The sequence below is a fragment of the Staurois parvus genome, unplaced genomic scaffold (genome assembly GCF_062004578.1).
Source record: "Staurois parvus isolate SC_StPar_1 unplaced genomic scaffold, SC_StPar_1.0 ptg000475l, whole genome shotgun sequence".
Lineage (NCBI taxonomy): Eukaryota > Metazoa > Chordata > Amphibia > Anura > Ranidae > Staurois > Staurois parvus.
Genome location: NW_028318271.1, coordinates 2,984,980 through 3,006,846, shown reverse-complemented (window position 1 = coordinate 3,006,846; position 21,867 = coordinate 2,984,980). Strand labels below are relative to the sequence as shown.

Below are 21,867 nucleotides of genomic sequence, written 5' to 3'. Positions count from 1 at the left end.
CAAGTGTACAGCTACATTTCAAGAGCAATTTAAGGCAAAAGTTTGATTCTGCTGTGCTACATGTATGTCAAGCCAAAAACCTTCTTCCTAGTTTTGGATAGAGTGGGTGAGGATTAGAACCCCCATCGGGGGGGTTCTAATATCCACTCTTACTGCTATCCAGGGCTACATTAGGGAGATTTACCCTCACTTCCTGTCCTGCTGACGACTAATTTACCATACAGGAAGTGAGGGAAACTCTCCAAGAAGGACAAAGACAAAAATAAAATCTCTCTAATAGAGCCCCAGATTGCAAAAAAACCTTAAGAGTTCTAAACCTTCCCAACTTGCGAAAACCATGAAAAAGTTTTGGCTTAACCTACACTTTAATTGTAGCTCATCAAAATCTAACTTGAAACTAACTTGCCTTGAATTCCTCTTAAAATGTAGCAGTACACTTCCTAACATGTGATTGTGCCTAGGCACTGCTCTGTCTGTGACTAATTGTTGTATAGCTGCTGTTCCCTAACATGCACTTTTTTAATGATATGCCTATTTTAATATGGTTGGTAGTTGTTTAAAAAATTATGCATTTTATTTGTTGCATTTTTGTTGTGCCAACAGAGCAAATTTACTGCTCTTTAAAGTAGAAGAAAAGCCGTTGTCTTTCCCTAAAAACAGTCCCTCCACTTCTACCTATCCTGCCTTACCTGTATAAAAAAAGATGTGTGTACTTAAGTATGTCAAGTCCGCTCATGTGATCCTGCAACTCCGGCTCAGGTAATGCTAAACAACAGCTGTGAATTTCAGTGACGTCACCCATAGGCTTCCATAGCCCAGCTTTTGTCGGCAGTCCCTCCTCTTCCCTGCAGAAGCTGGCTGACACAGAGGAGCCAGAGCTGCAGGATCACTTGACTGGAGCAAAAGTAAAAAGAGGTAAGTATCTATCTTATACAGATTAGGCAGGATATGTAGGAGGTGGGGGGAACATTTTAAGAATAGATTGTGTTAGGCTTTTCTTCCACTTTAATATATTCAACAGAATTAAAATTGTTTATGCTAAAATGTGGGGTCTTGTGAGCTACTATGGTGTATGCAAAGTGTTAATAAACAATTAAATATTGTGCATGATGCTAAAATGGTGTACAAAGCAATATTGTATTGAAAAAAATATTGAAAAAAAAAAAAATATATATATATATATGATAAAAAAATATTACAATATGTAGGTCTCCAACACTTTACACATACTCATACCATTCTGTCATAGAAAATAAAGTAAAAAAATAGTGTCGCGCTCCACTAACAAATGCAATACAAATTATATCAAATTTGTGAATAAAAATAAATAATAGTCCAGCATCAAATTAAAAAGTGACAATGCAATCACGCTGCTTCTGCATACAGGTCCTTAATTAATCTGTGACTTTGACATTTCTTCTAATAGTGTGATACGACGTAATTAGCGTGCAGTCCACCAATCATAAAAATAGTGTACACCTTCACGGTTGTGCTCTCATCTAGCGTATATGACCAAACCGTTAAGTGAGGTCATAAAAGGCTTGTGTCCCTTTAAATGGACTTGGTGGTAAATGGATGAGTTTATCCCTCATTCCTGGGGATAAGTGGATAGATGGATGGATGGAGTTATCCCTCTTCCCAGTAGGGGGTCTACTTGCTTCCTTAGGGATTTTCTTGGGAGTGGATGCATGGATGGAGTTATCCCTCTTCCCACTAGGGGGTCTCCCTGCTTCCTTAGGAATTTTCCTCCATAGGTATAAGTGCCATGAAATGTAATAAAAAAAAAATGGTTTAATGATTTTTATGATGCCTTCATGGTTGTTGTAATTATTTATTATTCCCTAGTTCAATGAAGGACTTCGCACAACACAACAGCATTTGCTGGCTGTTTTTCAGAAGGTTCTTTTGAATGGTTAGAGCAATGTTGAGTGGACATGTGTTCCCATGGATAACTACGCTATCTCCAAGCAATCTCAGACCCAGAAAGACATTTATCTTTGCCTCCTTTTCACAGCTGGATGTATGCATTATACGCTCTGGGTGCCTGCAGACATCACATAGGAAAACTTGTCAATGCTTGAAATGGAAGTCACTTAACCAGTCTCGTGTTTTCCTGTTGGACAGAGGCAGCCATGAAATGCAATTTTTGAAATCTATTCTCATCATATTTCTACAATCTTCCTGGGGAGCAGTCAATGACATCTGTCAGCTTTACATGGAAGGTAGGATGAAAAACCAAGTAAATGGCTTTTTCTTGTTTTATTCAGTATTTTAAGGATATTTGTCATATTAGCTGGCTTAAAGAGAAACATCACCTGGCCTGTGAACTTTACTTTTCATATGCCACTCGCTTTTGACGCTTCAGTATGCAGAAATACCATAATGATAAGGCCAGAGAATCCTGTGTTCCAGCACATCCCGTTCCATGCCACCATCTTAAATCTCCCATAATTGGGAATTAGTTGTGATTCTCTCCTTTGCACAGCTGGCTCCCTGATGATGCTTTCTTGATCCTGCACATGCGCAGACCTGCCATGGGTCTTAGGCTCAAAACAGTATGATACATTAGATTCACAGCCTTCTGGCACATGTGTTGTATATATCCCAGGAGCCTGCAGGTAGCTATAATAAATGTTTATTTCCAAAATTAAGATTTTATATACACATACAGAAACATGATACAAATATTGAGTTTTAAAATGAAAAATAAAATTGATGCAAACCGACTATAATTATAGAACTTGTATATATTTACAATGAATATCTTTTGGTGTTCATATTAGGAGCCACCTGAGAGCACCAGCTCCTGCTGATGGTGAGTTCATTACAGGAACAAATAAAAAGCTGTTTAGATTATTGCCTATTTGTATTCCCCCCAAGACATGTTATTAATCCTACATCAACAGCCTAATTTATAATGGAATCGGTAATAAGTCACTAAGCATTAAATTGTACCAGCTAGATAATCAGAGAGTAATTATGTGATGTTATTAAATGTGTTATCACCTGGCAAAGCAGTCAGAGTTTCTAGCTGTTTCCTCATACTTATAGTATGCCCTATGTTCTTGTATCTACATCTCATAACAATACGCTGTAAAGCAGCCTTTCTCATCAAGGGTTCCATTGAACCTTGGGGTCCTCCAGAGATTACTATGGAATCCATAGTAATTTGAAAAATGAACAATTTTTGGCTTTCAGATAAGTAATCACTGACACCAATGAACCTTTTAGCTATAAGGAAGGGGAGCATTCTTCCCAATGACTGCCAAAGTAAGGAGCATTCTTCCCAGTGACCACCAATGTAAGGAGCATTTTTCCCACTGCCTGCCAATGTAATGAGCATTCTTCCCACTGACCACCAATGTAAGAAGCATTCTTACAGTGAGATGAAGTGTGGATTATGATTCTCTGAGGAACGATGCAATAAAGATTTGGAAGAACAGCATTCCGCCTGGAAGCAGCAATTTCCTGGTGTAATGTTCCTTCAAGGCACTAGTCACTAGTGAATCTAAAGCAACAAGTGGTTAAGCTGGTAAATGCAATTGTTGGCAGAAGGCAACTCTTCTCTGGACAGCAAGACTATTGGCACAATAGGAAAAGGCCTCCTTAGTAGGGTGAATTGATGATGATGATGGTAACACAGCGGTGATTCAGCCTGTGGACTGACTGCCCTGCTATCAGCTCTGATGATAAGGCTGTGCTAAGTGTGGTCAGACAATAGTGGCTGAAGGAACTAGGTTGCAACTTCTAATAACTATGTGCAATGTTAATGACTGTGTGCAGGAAAATAGCAAAGATGGAGCAGGTGTCAGTGTTCCCTGTCCCTGATAGTGCTTGGGACTCTCTCACCCAAAGGATGGCATCTGGCAAACACTGGTGGTTTCTCTCTCTCCTTCAATAAGGCCTCCACACACTCTCTGGTCTGACTAGCAGCGTTCCATACGGTCATCTGCTAGCAGATCAGCTCTTCCCACGATGCAGCAAGGTCATCGATCAGGAGGCTCTCCTTGCCTCCTCTCTCTCTCACCACAGCCTGATCTGGCCCTCCTGCAGTCAATACACTCCTCTCTCCAGATCTCTCCCCTCTCACTTCCTGTCTAATCTTCCAGGCTTTCATATATATACGCCTACACCCACATGCCAGCTCCTCTGGGAAAGTAGTTCTTTACTACACTGTTCCTTAGCAAAGTCCTGTGGTTCAGCATACAAGTTCCATGGGGCTGTTCTACAGAGTGTGAATGCCACTGTTCTGCAGGACACTGCCATCTTGTGTTCATTTTTACATCCTGCATCAACACTTGAAGCAGGGTGTTACAGTAGGACAAAAATCCCTTCCAGTGGTTTATGCCCAATAGTAGATGGTGGCAGTGAACCCTCTTGGAGCTTGGGCTGCTGTCTTTTTAGTATGGCCTTATGATTGTTCAGCATGTAGCCTTGGAAAAGTAGGAAGGAAGGAGCGCCCAGTGTCCAAAGAAATGCGAGTCTGAAGATGGATTAGAAGGCATTTATTGAGAATTGCAACAAATACATCAAGCCAACGTGTTTCAGGGGGAAAACATCCCTTTCTTTATTTTTCCCACTGACCATCAATGTAAGTAGTATTCTTCCCACTGATTGCCACTGTAAGTAGCGTTTTTTTCACTGACTGCCAATGTAAGGAGCATTCTTCCCACTGACCACCAATGTAAGAGGCATTCTTCCCAATGACCTCCAATGTAAGGACCATTCTTCTTACTGACCTCAAATAAAAGGAGCATTCTTCCCGTTGACTACCAATGTAAGAAGTATCCTTTCTATTGGCCATGGAAGTAAGGGACATTCTTCCCACTGACCACCAATGTAAGGAAGATTCTTCCAACTGCTAAAGTACCCTGAGATATAGACATTTTAGTGCTAGGTGTTCCCTGAGTCTTGAAAGTTATTTCAATGTTAAAAAGGTTGAGAAAGTCTTCTGTAAATGAGTTCTGTAATTATTACTTTTAGTTGTTAAGATTTCAGTAAGAATGAAACTCAGGAGAAAAACTGACAAACTGCCCAAGTTTTAAAGCCAAATATTGGGCAATAGATATGCTTGAGACTACTAGATAATGACACCCTCATCAAAAAAACCTTTACAACCATTTTCAGTCTTGAGCTTTTCTCTGACTAATTGCGCCAGTGTCAAAGCTAGGCCATTCACAAGACACAGATCCCCAGGCTTCCTTTGGTGAATGGCCTTCTGATAGAGAATACAAGTGGTCATTTCAACACAGGGATGACAATGCAGAAAAGCAAATGGGAGACAGGGACAGAGTTGCCACCCTATAACAGGAGGTAGCTGAATGAGGATCTTTATAGCAGGATCACCAGGCATTATTTTAATGAAAGATCTAGATTTAAAATGATATGAGTATTTAGAAATGTAATTAACTTAGCCAGTGCCGTGCAGCATCCTCTGTTCAGTCTCCACCCTCCAGTCTTGAGAGATGGCCCTATCTAAGTCTGTGAGGGCTCACCATGCAGGCATGACCAACAGGGAAAAGGATTTTGAGGATAAAAATAAATTGCAGGTCGCAACCATTAGATAAGAAGCTTGTGTGCAAGTGCAGAATAATTTCTCAGCAGGGGTAGGAAGGATGGGCTAATGTGCTTTATCTGAAAATAAACTTGGTAAAAATAGATGTTAACGCAACAAGCTCTGATCTTGTTAAAATACACATGGATAGGGCATATCTTTGTGCCTGCTAGAGCACATACAGATAGTGCTTGCTACAGATGGAATCTGAAAATTAAAGTGGTTCTAAAGGCTCAAGGTTTTTTACCTTCATGCATTCTTAATATGAAGGTTTAAAAACATTCTCTGTGCAGAAGCACCCCCAGCCCCCCTAATACTCACCCCTCTCAATCCAGCGATGTGCACTGGACTCTCAGCTATTTCAGGACTCCCTCTTCTCACTGGCTGAGATAGCAGCAAGAGCCATTGGCTCCCACTGCTGTCAATCACAGCCAGTGAGCAAATGAGAAGAGAGAGGGGGCAGGGCCGAGACGCACCTGTGAATGGACACATGAAGCAGCAGGTGCCCCCTAGCAAGCTGCTTGCTGTGAGGGCACCTGACAGGAGGGAGGGGCCAGGAGTACCTGGGGGGCCCCAAGAAGAGGAGGATTGGGTTGCTCTTTGCAAAAACACTGCAGAGAGCAGGTATCAAGGCACCAACAGCAAGACTCATACTTTCCATTCATCATACATCAGCATCAGAGGTTGGTCATCAGCTCTGAAGAAAGGGATTCGTCCCCGAAACGCGTCAACCATTTGACCGCACTGACAGTGAGAACACCTTGCCTGCTGTTGTGGCCATTGTCATTTTTCTATGCTTTTTAGATACACGCTTCGTCTGTGAGTATGTTTTTATTATTCTTTCACTCCTACAATAAACCTTGGATAATGCACTAGGTGTGTGCGCCACCTGTTTTCTCTCTATCCAGTGGCTGATTTCCCTGTCTGAGGAGGGCTGCACCCCTGAAGCATTTCCTTTGGTTGTCGCTGTCCTGGTACCCTTGGCTTCCCTTTTGGCTGTGCATATCCTGAGGCACTGGAGAGTACATACGATAGCAGGGCCGAGACGCACCTGTGAATGGACACATGAAGCAGCAGGTGCCCCCTAGCAAGCTGCTTGCTGTGAGGGCACCTGACAGGAGGGAGAGGCCAGGAGTACCTGGGGGGCTCCAAGAAGAGGAGGATTGGGGCTGCTCTTTGCAAAAACACTGCAGAGAGCAGGTAAGTATGATGAGTCTGTTATTTTAAAAAAATAAGAAAATTAAACGTTTAGCATCATTTTAAGTTGCGATCCTATGCAAAAAATGCAAATGAAATCAGTCTCTGCTGCAAACTATGCTTAAGATTCCAGCAATGAGAAATAGCCCCGCATATTACAGTCACTTGGATTGTGCTTGGTGGTCCTGTTCACACGTGATGAAGTCTGCACAAGTCACTGTGGCAGACATCGTTGAATCAATTAGACAGACTGGATCTTTCCGTCATATGGGTAGGATTATCCTAGCAAGCAGGCAAAATGTTCCCATACCACATGGAAGACACACTAGAGGCTTTTCATCTAACAACACAAATGTTCACCGAGCTTAGTATATAGGATGAAGCTGTATTCACTTCAGTCAACCAGTCACATGCTATGAAAATCCTGTGTTTTTTAAATTTACTGCAAGGTCCAGGAAGGCACTGTAATGTAGAGCCTGAGCTGGTCTCATTGTTTGCGCCAAGTTCTATTCCCTAAAGGATGCACAGCAACCAGGCACAATGCAGTTTCAGTCTCTCCACACAATAACTAGGCAGACATTTATATTTTGGGTTTGTTGTTTGAAGAACTTGGATGGGGATTGGGGTGAGTCTTGCGATACTCCAGAACGAGTGCAACGTTATCTGAGGACACTCTCTAGTAGAAACTAGCCTCTTCCAGGTAGGCTTTTACACGAAAGGGGATGTGGACATACAACTCAGGGGGATCCCACACTGGAAACAGTCCTGAGTCCCAAAAACTAGAATAGTCTTTCCCAAAATAGGTCAAACAGCAACCACCTCTCCAGGAGCTGTCTCAGTGGTTTAATCACTGTGTCCATGCATACATGGGTGCCTCCGTCCAGTATTAGACAGACCCTGTACCTTGAGCTTCCAGGCCAGATCCTCAGCAAACTTTTCTCCAGACTGTTCCTTCAGCTCAAGTACTCAGACCCCTAGTTTTCCCTTAGCTGGGACCGCGATAAACCTTCTGTAATCTTCAGATAAGCAGCTCAAAAGGGCAGAGAGTCCCTCCAGGCTGGTTCTCTCCTCTTTCCACCAAGGCAAGGACCCTGCTGTTCCAGGCCTCCGACTATTTATGCACACCTCAGCCTCCTGCTGGTCACCCATTCGACCAGGGATTGGCTGAGGCTGCATGAATATTCAGCCCAGGGTCTGCCTCACCCAACCCACTATAATCCAGAACTTACTGGAATACAGGGGAAAGTAGTTTAGCCTGCAGCCAGCAGAACCCAGAACAGCCAAAATCAATCAAAACCTGCTCCAGAGAAACCAAAAACTTAAATTTGCCTACATTTTAGCAACCTAACTAGGATGGTGTTACAGCACATTAAGGCCTCCTTCACACTGGCCATAATGCTTACCTCCCTTTGAAAAGCAATCCATGGTGAGGACGGTATAGCAGTGGCTGGCGGGTGCTACTGCTGCCTCGTGACACCAGTTTTTTTTGCCTTTTTTCTTAATTGCCTAACAGTAAGTTAACATTGAAAGACCACACTGCAACTGCAAGCCAAGCATTTGCCTTGCAGTTGTGATGGGGCCCATTAACCTCAATGGATGAGTTTGACTCTGCAGCCCAAGTTAAAAATGTCTTGCCCACAAAGCAAACCATCGTGGCTGGGACCCTGTCAGGCTGTAAGGTTAGAATTTAGGTGGGCAGCCGGGAAGGGGGTGACAATAAAACCACGGCTCAACCACCTGTTTTTAATCACCTCCCCCAACCATGAAAGAGCCCTAAATGTATTAGTTTATTAGTTCAATGCAATGCCATTAATTCTGAATGGCAGCCCAATATGCATTGATGCGCATACACCATGTCTGTTGGCAAGGTGTGTTTGGGTGCTAATCCGGATGAATGGCAAAACATGGCATCAATCTTTGTAACATGCATTGTGGTACCGTGCAGAGTAATGGTGTGTTACCACAATGCACTGTGCAGCCTCTGGTGTGAACGAACCCTTTAGCCAATAAAAGATATTGCCTATATTTTTATTTTCCTGCTGCTACATATGGCCAACTCAGTATAATCCTTTATTGATAGACTATATTAGTGTCATGTTTCACATGACTGTCATATTGACTGTCATATGCCTTTAAGTGTTTTCTATATTTTGTTTCTGCTCCTCCCTTTCCTTTGGTTTAGTTAATGCTGTATAGATATCCCACCCCTTTTTCCCAGTAAGGCATTGCAGCAATCCTCATGGCATGGAGCAGGAAACATTATGATCTTTTGACCTATCGAATGTTCATTGTTGTAAGATTCTCTCAGTTTATGGAATAAACTTCATAAGATCTACAAGATGTCTTATCGATTGAGTCACTGACTGTGATATCCAACTGAGGTTGAAGTTATCGCTATCTCATCACAACTGTAAGTTAAAGAGATCACACTATCAATGCTTAGATTATGGAGACAGAACAATCAGTATTTAGATGGATTTTATTTGGTGTTTCAGAGATACATTTGGAGACTCCCAGCTTGCCTTTTACATTTTGAGCTTTATTTATTCTTCATAATACTATATATGCTACAGCAATATGAGTGGATTGTCATTAAGGATCCATTTTTCACAGGTCATATTTTCTTCTTGAGATCGCAGCTGTTCCCGTCTGCTCTGTTTAACAATTATAAGGGCATTTAGCAATATTTGTCTTTTCTCAGGTTTCCTCCCAAGAGGACCCTGAGAACCAGTTTAGAGTCTTCACACTTGTAAAGATTAATATTGCCGAGGCACGCTGGCCAAGAAGATTGCCTGATAAAATAAACAGCTGGCATGAGAGAACGGAATGAAACAGAGGTAACCAGAGCTGAGAAACATTTCACAAATAGAAGAACTCCAGACTACGGGAAAAGCCAGGATATTCTGCCTGGTACTGGTGATTCTAGACCAGTGGTTCTTAACCTGGGTTCGATCGAACCCCAGGGGTTCGGTGAGTCAGTCTCGGGGGTTCGGCGGAGGTGACCCACACCCGACTCATACGATTTGTGATGACATGCCCAGTGGTCGGCAAGCCGCGGCTCTTGTGTGCTGGGCGCTCGCTCCCCTCCCTCCTCTCGGGCGGCAGGGACTCAAATGCAATGATTGGCCAGTCTCGCTGCCACTCACATCCTGATAGCCAGTGATTGGCTGTCAGGATGTGTGTAGGCGGGGCAGCGTGACGAACGTGAGAGGAGCTAGGCTCCTCTCACAGTCCGTCCTGAAGACCAGAACGGCACGGGAATACAGCGAGAGGAACGCGCGGAGCAAAGTTAAGTGAATTGACACAGGGGGGACTTGGGGACTTAATATGGGGGATGAATTAATATGGGGAATGAATTACTATAGGGGGGATGAATTACTATATGGGGGATGAATTACTATATGGGGGATGAATTATTATATGGGGGATGAATTACTATATGGGGGATGTATTACTATATGGGGGATGTATTACTATATGGGAGATGAATTACTATATGGGGGATGAATTACTATATGGGGGATGTATTACTATGGGGGATGAATTACTATATGGGGGATGAATTATTATATGGGGGATGAATTACTATATGGGGGATGTATTACTATATGGGGGATGTATTACTATATGGGGGATGAATTACTATATGGGGGATGAATTACTATATGGGGGATGTATTACTATGGGGGATGAATTACTATATGGGGGATGAATTACTATGGGGGATGAATTACTATATGGGGGATGAATTACTATATGGGGAAGGAATTACTATAGGGGGGATGAATTACTATATGGGGGATGAATTACTATATGGGGGGATGAATTACTATGGGGGATGAATTACTATATGGGGGATGAATTACTATATGGGGGATGAATTACTATATGGGGGATGAATTACTATGGGGGATGAATTACTATATGGGGGATGAATTACTATATGGGGGATGAATTACTATGGGGGATGAATTTTCATACCGTTTGTTACAACATATCTTTGCGAGCAATCCTTTTCGAGGATGCTGGACATAAAGACGAAGAAAAGGAACAGACTTTGTTGCGAAAATGACATGAGAGTGGCACTTGCCAAGGTAATGCCGCGCATTTCTGAACTGGCCTCTGAAAGACAACAGCAGAAGTCACACTGATTTGCGGTAAATATTCATTATTTTGTTTTTGTGTGAAAATCATGTTTTAATGGTTTTGTTCTTTGTTCTTAATGGTTTTGCTCATTTTGTGCACCTATGTATAAATATATACCTATGTTTTGAATTTTAAAAATCATATTTTATTTTTCCAATTAAGAAGGGTTCGGTGAATGCGCATATGAAACTGGTGGGGTTCAGTACCTCCAAAAAGGTTAAGAACCACTGTTCTAGACACTAGGCTTCCAGCAAAGAAAGCAAATTAAATTAAACAGCTTTCAAAAATATCCCTGACTTGTGACCCATCCATAACCCTAAAAATTCCCTAATAACCCTTACTCCAAGTCAAACCCTTAGACTGGCCTTTCTCAACCTTTTCAACATAGAGGAACCCTTTAAATAACTAAAAATTACTATATCAACAACTCATGATACATTGATGTGATGGTCAGTGGGAAGAATGCTCCTTATGCTTGGAAATATTGGGAAGGATTACCCCTTTACAGATAGCTAAAAAGATCAATGGTGTCAGTGGGAACTTATCTGAGAGGCAGAAAGTGCTCATTGCTCAAGGAACCCCTAGCAACCTCTGCAGGAACCCTGGTTGAGAAACCCTGTCTTAGACTGTCCCCATTAGGGAGATTTCCTCTCATTCTCTGTCCCGGAGACCCATCAGAAGGTGAAAGAAAAACTCTCCAAAGTGAGACGAATCTCTTTCTTGGGTATTTGGCACTGTTGACAGGTGACCCCATTTGAAGATTTCCTTTCGCCACCCAATCTGATAACAAATGTAAAATTTTAAATAACATCACAATGATAAATTAGAACTTTTTTCATTTTAAATATAGAAGGGGAGGGTTATAACCCCCCTCAGTTTTTTTGTTTTTTTGCCATCTGTGTCCCATTGGGAAGATTTTCCTTCACTTACTTCCCCGTACTCACAATAGGAAGTGAGTGAAATCCCTGTTATTACCAGGGTTACAAGAGCTACAGTCCCCATTGGAAGATTTCTCCTTTATTGCTGTTGTGGTAACCACACAACATTTGGGATTTTCTTTCACTTTTGGTGATAAAGGTCATTGGGCCAAATAGAGAAGGTGAGTCTTCCCAACCGGGACACAGACAGTAATAAAAATATGACATGGGGTTCTAATCCTTCTCTGCTCTATCCAAAAATAAAAAATAAAAAGTTTTGCATTTAGTTATACTTTCTTCCCACACTGTCCAAAAGTTAAAAAAGGCTATAGTTAGACAGTAAGATAATAAATGGTAAGAGGTAATATGGATCTACCAGGGGCAGACTGACAACTCATGGGGCCCCCGGGCACTAGGGGATCATGGGGCCCCTGTGTCCTTGCCCAAACTCAAAAAAGCCTATAAAAAAGGTACCAGGGGCATCTCATGGGGCCCCCTACTGACTCCGGGCCCTCGGGCAGTGCCCGAGTTTCCAAATGGTCAGTCCGCCCCTGGGATCTACTATTAAAACTCCCAGTTGGGCACATATCAGCAATGCCAGATCACATTACTATTAAATAGTACTTTTTTATAGCTGTGAATATGAAACTACTGTCCTCAGCTCCCAGGCTAATAAAAGCAGGCAGGATGAGAGCACCACAGCACTAGTTAAAGTCAAGTCAATTTTTATTGTACATGAAAAATCCAGCGCGTGTTGCTCAAAGCTCCTATTTCATCACAGCTGACAACAAAAAACAATAAGATAGTGTAGATCTATAGAATATAGTAAAAACATAAAATATATAAAATACGTAAGAGATACATACAGTATATAAAACGTGCTGATAGTTAATATCAGATAACAAAGAATATAGAGTAAACAGCATGAAAATGAACTTTACTGTAATTCACAAAAACCTGTTCCTAAATAAGCATTTCATTAATAATAACATTTTCTGGTGTATTTATAGTAAAGTTATTAATATTCTTTTGTTATCCATCTGATATTGACTATTAGCACATTTAATGGTATATCCCTTATGTACTATATATTTTTTTATGTTTTTACTATATCTTTTAGTCCTACACTATCCTATTTTATATATATACTGTATATATATATATATATATATATATATATATAATTTTTTTTTCCGCTCTGACCATTGAAACCTATTGGTTTATTTTCATGTACAATATAAATTGACTTTGACAAGGGTTGTGTCATCCTCATCCTTTCTACCTTTATTAATCTGGCATCTAGTTTACATTTACTAAACTAATCTGGGGCTAATCTACATTTACTTAACTAATCTGTGGGCTAATCTATGTTTACTAAACTAATCTGTGGGCTAATCCCATGGTTGTATCATCCTCATCCTTTCTACATTTATTAATCTGGGGGCTAATCCACATTTACTAAACTAATCTGGGGGCTAATCTAGTGACCATTATGTCACAACAGGACACATTAGTGATGTAGAAACCCACAGAGGGAACCACATCATGCAGTGGGGACCAGGCATCTGACATCTGAAAGTGTGTTGGATGCCAAAGATTCTGCTTAGATCTTTGTGTGGGCAGCAGGACAGGTAAGTATTAAAAAATTCCTGCACACATGCTAAACTGCACCTTTTTTGGCCTGAAGATTATTTAAACCCCTCAAAATTATATGTATTCTGAAACTAGAGACTTTGGAGAAGAAAATGGTGAGGTCTTATCTGCAATTTTTTTTTATGTCATATGACCTAGGCGCAGGGCTTAAAATTTTAAGTCCTGAGCTACTAGCCAGACCTTAGAGTTACTCGCCACCAACAAACACAGACAAACAGAGACACCTGTACACACACACAGACATGTACATACACACACAGAAACATGTACACACACGCACAGAGACACAGGTACACACACACACATACAGACACATGTGTACACACACAGGCACGTACAGACACGCATACACACAGATACATGTACATACACAGAAATACACATCTTCCCTCTCTCTCTCTCTCCCTCTCTCTCTCTCCCCTCTCTTCCCTCTCTCTCCCCCCTCTCTCTCTCTTCCTTTCTCACATCGTATGGGGCTGCACACAAGCACCTTCTCCAAGGGCTGCTGATCTCCAGGCAGCAGGAAGGGGTGGGGGTTGCAGCCCCATAAGATCTGTCAGTGTAGGGAGGGAGGCAAGGAGAACATAGCACAGCTCACCTTCTCCGGGCTTATTCCTCTCCGACACTTCTCCTCTCCCTGCTCCAGGCTGTCCTCTGGTCCCGGCTCGTCAGCTGCTGGAGGGAGAGGTACAGGAGCATCGCTCTGCAACTGCCCTCCCCGCATCGATTCCCCTGCTGTCTGGGCCACTGCAAGGGTACCGGTGCGACCCCTCTGCTGGCGGCCCTGCATGGCTCTGTCCACTGCTGCCCAAAAGGTCCCTTCTTCTGGGGAGCGGTGTCTCGAGGTAGATATGCCCCTGACCTGGGGGACACACTCACCCCCACCATAATTTCCACTCGCCATTGGCGAGCAGGCGAGTGGAAATTTCAAGCCCTGCCTTAGCGCATATGCATTTAAACAGATGGAAACCACCCCAATTTATAACTTGCCTTAGCAGTAAAGTGCACGTGGAAGGGCAATGCATATAACAGACAAACAAAAATGTCCCAGCACACTTACCAGCTAGCCAGCAATAAATTCAAATTGACCCTGTCTAACAATTCACATAAAAAAACAGAGGATTTAGTTACATACAGTCATAAATACTGTATATGTGGAAGCAGCACTGCCTTGCCAAGGCTTCTCTTCATACCGCGGTCCTAGCTCTATATTTTCGAGAGTCTCCAAGTTGGAGCATTTATCGCAATGAATGAATTATGGGCAGGTTTGCCTAGAGGAAGCCCACTCCTCCTTGAAGACAAAGGGGCACACTGGACATCCAGCAAGAGCACAATGGCAGCTAAAGGCATCAAATGTGTCCCCATGCCAAATCCAGCAAACAAGCTAGACAAAAAGATGGCAACCCCTTCAATTTATAACTAACCTTTGCATTAAGTTGTAGCTTGTTTGCTGGATTTGGGGTCTAGACACATTGGATGCAGTGTCTGATACAAACTTTGCCTCAACTTGAGCACAGCCAATCAGCATTTAAATTTTAATTTTCAAAGCTGTGTGAAAAAAATGGAAGCTAAAAGCTGGCATTCAGGTCCCAAGATTCCCCTCCGCCGTACCCTCTTTTTATCCTTACATCCTTTCTTGTTCTAAGATCTATGATCTTTTATACTCTTTGGTACTCATCAAAGTGACAATGACCTGGCAGTTAGGTTACTTCAATAACATGTTAATGTACCAAATATATGGGTGAACCCATAGCAAAACTTTGGGTCGTTAAGCTCCTGGTCTGTGATTGTACTCTTGGCTAACACCAGTTCGCTTGCTTTCTTTGTATTCAGCTACTGTTTTGTAACTAGTAAAGCTTTAATAAAAACTGATGAAAAAGGAAGCTGATTGGTTCCTATGGGCAATGGCACCAGTTTAGAACTTTTCACAGCTCATCCTTCTAATTCCCTTTTCTTTTTTCCTATGTTTGTTTCTTTTCCCTTTACTGTCTCTTTCTTTCTTTATGATGTTCTTATCTTTAGAGCGTTAACAAATTACATTTTGGTACTTCATACTGATTTGGCTGTCTGCTTTATTCCTTGTCTTGCAGGGTTCTCCAACCTATGGCCCTCCAGCTGTTGAAGTACTACAAGTCCCAACATGCCTCTGCCTCTGGGAGTCTTGCCTGTGGCTGTCAAAGTCTTGCAAGGCCTCATGGGATTTGCAGTTCCTCAACACTTGGAGGACCATAGTTTTGAGACCCCTGCCTTAAAGGAAAGAGGCTGCACTACCATTTATATCACAACAGATCTTTATTGTTCTAGGATTGCAAATTATATTGTTTTCTCTTGTCATCTGCTATGTCGCTTCTAGTAACACTGTACACAGTCTATTTGATATACTGTTATGAGTTACTATATCTTTTTATCTTGCTTCTCACCGCTGTTGATTGTATTTTCTTACTGTGGAAAAACAATAAAAAGATGAAAGCAGAGATATAATTTTGCTCAGATACATTTTTTAATTTCCCCCTACAGCATTTAGACTTCATATTAAAGCGGTCCTTTCCCTCTTTTCACTTACAAGAGGAAGATCCAGAGTTCCAGGAAGTAAAGCACAACGGATTCATTTGCCCTTAGTGAAAATAGTGAACATGAGAAGAATGGGGAGGAAAAGAAAAACAATGCATGCAAAGAATAAGAAGCCTGCGACTATCTATAAGTATCTGTTTGTAGATTGTCTTTACTAAACATTTCTATAGGTGGTTTTGTTGCAAATTTCAAGATAAGGATGAAGTTCCTATTTCGGTTGATCTGCAAATGTGTATCTAAGAAGCATCAAAAACTGTAGTTCCCTTTCAACAGAGGTCTCCAAACTTTTCAGTTTGAGGGCCATATCTTATCATTTATCAGTTTTCACAGTAAAAAAATGTTTATAGAGAGTTTTCCTCTTACATCCAGGAGTGCCCATCATAGTCTTCCCTTACATCCAGGAGTGCCCATCAGTGTCCTCCTTATATCCAGGACTAGCCATCATAGTCTTCCCTTACACCCAGGAGTGTCCATCAGTGTCTCCACGTACATCCACGTGTGCCCATCAGTGTCTCCCTATACATCCAGGAGTGCCCATCAGTGTCTCCCTGTACATTCAGGAGTGCCCATCAGTGTCTCTCTGTACATCCAGGAGTGCCCATCAGTGTCTCCCTGTACATCCAGGAGTGCCCATCAGTGTCTTATTGTACATCCAGGAGTGCCCCTCAGTGTATCCCCATACATCCAGACGTGCCCATAAGAGTCTTTCCTGACATTCAGGAGCACTCATCAGAGTCGTTCCTTACATCCAGGAACACCCATCAGAGTCTTCCCTTATACCTCATCCACTCCCTCACCCACATCTTCAATCTCTCCCTCTCTACTGGCGCATTCCCCTCCCCCCCTAAAGCACGCGCATATCACCCCCATCCTCAAAAAGCCCTCCCTGGATCCCGCGGACCCCAACAACCTCAGACCCATCTCCCTGCTGCCACTCACCTCCAAGCTCCTTGAGCGCATAGTCTACGATCGCCTAAGCGCTCACCTTACTGACAATAACCTCCTTGACCCACTACAGTCCGGCTTCCATCCCCTACACTCCACTGAAACTGCCCTCCTCAAAATCACTAACGACCTACTAAACGCCAAAGCCAAGGGCGACTACTCTGTCTTCCTTCTCCTGGACCTCTCCACGGCCTTCGACACAGTTGACCACCCCCTCCTCCTTAATAAACTACTCTCTCTTGGCATCAGAGATACCGTTCTCTCCTGGTTCTCATCTTACCTATCCCGACGCTCCTTCAGTGTCCCCTACAACGGTGCCACCTCCCCCTCCCTCCCCCTCTCTGTTGGGGTCCCCCAAGGCTCTGTCCTTGGACCCCTTCTCTTCTCCATCTACACCTCCTCCCTAGGCAAACTCATACACTCCCACGGCTTCAACTATCACATCTACGCTGACTACACCCAAATTTACCTCTCCACCCCTCTCCTCACCCCCACTATCTCCGCCCGCATCACTCACCTCCTAAACGACATCTCAGACTGGATGTCGCTACATTTCCTCAAGCTTAACCTCTCCAAAACCGAGCTCCTCGTCTTTCCCCCTGCCCACACCCCCCCCCCCCCCATCCTATCCATCATCACCAACACCACTATCACTCCCGCCCCACAAGCCAAAGTCCTTGGCGTCATTCTTGACTCGAACCTCTCCTTCCAACCGCATGTCAAATCACTTACAAACACATGCAGGCTCCAACCCCGCAACATTGCCAAGATACGTACCTTCCTCACCCCAGACACCACCAAACTTCTAGTACACTCCCTCATCATCTCACGCCTTGACTACTGCAACTCTCTTCTCACTGGCCTACCCAAGTGCAGGCTCTCCCTGCTCCAGACCATCCTGAACTCAGCGGCTAGACTCATCCACCTCACCACCCGCTCCACCTCTGCCACCCCCCTCTGCCTCTCCCTCCACTGGCTCCCGATTGCCCAACGCATCAAATTTAAACTTCTAACCCTGACCTACAAAGCCGTTCACAACACTGCCCCTGACTACCTCACCAACCTGATCCCCAAGTACCGCCCTACCCGTACCATTCGCTCCTCACAGGACCTCCTTCTATCCTGCTCCCTGGTCTCCTCCTCCCACGCACGACTGCAAGACTTATCCAGGTCCTCCCCCATCCTCTGGAACTCACTGCCCCAATCCATCAGACTGTCGCCTTCCCTCCTCACATTCAGGCACTCCCTCAAAACCCACCTCTTCAGGGAAGCCTACCCCACCCTCACCTAACGGCCATTCTCCCTCATTCCTCCCACCACTTCATTCCCCTCAGCCACTTCCTACTGTACCACTACCCCCTCCCTCCTAGATTGTAAGCTGGAAAGAGTAGGGTCCTCTTACCCCTCGTACGTTGTTTGTTATTGTTGTACTGTGCCATGTATTGTCCCCCCCTCTATTGTACAGCGCTGGGCAAACCCTTTGGCGCTATATAAACTCGATGTAATAATAATAATAATAATATTCAGGAATACCCATCAGCGTCTCCTTTAACATCAATGAGTGCCCATAAGAGTCTTCTCTTACATCCAGTAATACCCACTAGTGTTTCCCATTACATCCATGAGGACCCCTAAGAGCCCCCCCTTACATCCAGGAGTGCTCACCAGTGTTTCTCATTATATCCAGGAGTGCCCACCAGTGTTTCCTATTACATCCCAAAGTGCCCATCAGATTCCCCCTTACATCCAGGAGTGCCTATACCAGTGTTTACCATTACATCCAGGAGTGCCCATTAGAGTCCCTTCTTACATCCTGGAGTGCTCACCAGTGTTTCCCATTCCATCCAGAAGTGCCCACCATTGTTTCCTATTACATCCAGAAGTGCCCATCAGAGTCTTCCCTTCAGGGGCGGACCGACCATTTGGAAAGTCGGGCACTGCCCGAGGGCCCGGGGTCTGTAGGGGGCCCCATGAGATGCCCCTGGTACCTTTTTCATAGGCTTTTTTGAGTTTGGGCAAGGACACAGGGGCCCCATGATCCCCTATTTCCCAGGGGCCCCATGATTTGTCAGTCCACCCCTGCTTCCCTTACATCCAGGAGTGCCCACCAGTGTTTCCCATTATATCCAGGAGTGCCCATCAGAGTCCCTTCTTACATCCAGGAATGCTCACCAGTGTTTCCCATTATATCCAGGAGTGCCCATCAGAGTCCCTTCTTACATCCAGGAATGCTCACCAGTGTTTCCCATTACATCCAGAAGTGCCCACCAGTGTTTCCTATTACATCCAGAAGTGCCCATCAGAGTCCTCACTTACATCCAGGAGTGCTCACCAGTGTTTCCCATCACATCCAAGAGTGCCCATCAAAGACCCCCAAAGTCTCCTCTAGGCTGGAGGAATTCCGGTCCTCCTGTAAATGCTGGGGGCAGAGCAAACACATCATTGGTTGCTAGGATGCCAGCATTCCTACCAACCATCCATGGCAGGAGGGGGGATCTGCATTAGAGTATGGGGGTGGGTCACAGCTGACTGGCAGGGATTCACTAGTCTCCAAATACACTGCACAGACTGGTGCACCTGCTGCCAACCAGCTGGAGTACTTTCACAAACAGTTGCTGTGCGCCAAATAAAATCTTGTAGTGGGCCAGATGTGGCCCATAGGCAGTGGTTTGGAGACCTCTGCCCCACAGTAAGTAAAAATGATGCAGACAGTACCTTCAACAGAAGCATTATTTTTTACTACAAATAAAATTCTGCAATAAAAGAAGCTGCAGTTCCCCTTTAAGTAAGTATGATGTGATAGTACCATCCACAGAATTATGTTATTTGTTTTATGTTAGTATCACTTTGTCATCTTGTAAAGTATAGCAAGGCAGAGGCATTATCAACTTTCAGCTCTTTTGTTATTGCATCCATTAACCCTACATAAGAAGGAGATGCTAATTACTATTTTCTGTCAATTCTATTTCAGATGATTACGGAGCGCAGTATTTCTGAAATCAAACAGGAAAACAATCTGATTGTTTTGACAGACTAAGAAATTACATTTATTTGTTGTCTGAAGATGCATTATGCCTCTTCCATCAAACCTACATTTCATCAGTTCTGTAAATACATATTTCCTTGTAGATTTCAATGCCAAAAGCAATGAACATGTTAAAGAAAAAAAAACGGCATTATTTACAAAAACACACATTTTATATTCTGAAGCTTGTCCTCCTTAGAGAAGTTCTTCTATATGAATGTAGGATGGTAGAACTTTGGTAGTATGGGAACATATCGCCCCCTACTGTCAGCCATATCAAGCTTTTTTAGGCCAAAATTTATTCTGCTAAAAAAAAAATTCCCAATACATGTAAATTAATTGGTTTACGTGAAAGTTATAGCATCTACAAACGGCGGAATTTAAAAAATGTTTTATACTAGTAATGGCGTCGATCAGTGACTTATAGTGGGACTGCGGAGGGCATTCTGACACTGGGTGGAAACTGACTAACTGCCACTGACATCTCCAGTGATACCAATATACTAATAAAAAGCACTGACACTGTACTAATGACACTGGGCAGGAAAGGGTTGACATCTGGGGCGATCAAAGGGTTAACTGTGCGCTGTTTTACAACACGTGCTGTGTGTGTTTTACTTGGGAAACATGCTGCTGTGTATTTCACTGCTGTACACAGTAGCATGTTATTGCTGGCAGGAGAGAGACCTGTGTTGTTTACACACAGGTCTCACCCCCATCAGTGTTACTTGGCAATCGCCAGGCGCCAGCGGAGAATCTCCAGCCGGTACCTGGTGATTGACATACGTAGTTGCCAATGGTGCCCGTGCCGCCCTACCTGGAACTGCAAATCATGCACATATACATGAGATTGTGCAGCCCTGCTGCCCTGTAGCAGTATTGTATGGGGTAGAAAACTACATGGCAAATGGTTTAATGTTGAGAAATGTAAAGTAATGCACTAGTGGCCAAAAATATGAATGTAAGTTACTTGCTAGGGGGGTTTCCGCGATGGAAAAAGATCTGGGGGTCCTAGTGGTTCAAAGGCTCAGCAATGGCATGCAATACCAAGCTGCAGCAAGCAGGAAATTAGCATGCATTAAAAAAGGTATTTACTTAACAGATAGAACTATCATCTTACCACTGTACAAGGCTTCAGACCGGCCACATCTGGAGTATGCTGTCCATTTCTGTTCACCAATCCTCAGGAAGAATGTGCTGGAACTGGAAAGAGTACAGAGAAAGGCAAAAAGCTAATGAGGTTACTGGAGGACCAAAGTTAGAAGGAACAGCTACAAGCATTAACCAGTTGCTGACCGCAGATAGCCGAATGACGGCTACACTGCAGCTGGCCAGTTCTGGGAGGGCGTCATATGACGTCCTCCCAGAACGCGCTCTCCTGCGCACCCCCGGGGGTGGACACCCGGCAATCGTTGTGTTCTACGGATACGGCTGATCACGTGACATGGTAAAAGGCCAACCACAGCGACTTTTTACCACGTGATCAGCCGTGTCCAATGACACGCTGATCACATGGAAATGCAATTGCCGGTTCTCGGCTGCACTTTCCTCACGCTGTCATATCGTGAGGAAAGTACTGCCGAGAACCAGCAGTTGTTAGAGCAGGGATCGGCACCGATCATCAGGGCACTGATGATCAGTGCCCTGATGATCGGTGCCCAGCAGTGCCACCCACCAGCTCCGCCCACTTGTGCCCAGCAGTGCACCCACCTGTGCCCAGCAGTGCAACCACCTGTGCCCAGCAGTGCCCACCAGTGCCAGTGGTTAAACCTATTCTCCCTAGAGAAGAGACCCTTGAGAGGAGATATGATAGCGATATACGTATCCCTCACTGGTGATCCCAGCATAGGAAGAAAACT

General features: G+C 43.7%; 1 long non-coding RNA gene across 1 annotated transcript; it reads left to right on the top strand.

Annotated features, from left to right (window-relative positions):
* Positions 1-850: 850 nt before the first annotated feature.
* LOC149452389 (uncharacterized) lies at positions 851-16,274 on the top strand. The gene is made up of 4 exons (XR_016314877.1): positions 851-915; positions 1,846-2,222; positions 2,784-2,815; positions 15,985-16,274. It is a non-coding gene; the product is annotated as an uncharacterized LOC149452389 (long non-coding RNA).
* Positions 16,275-21,867: the final 5,593 nt, after the last annotated feature.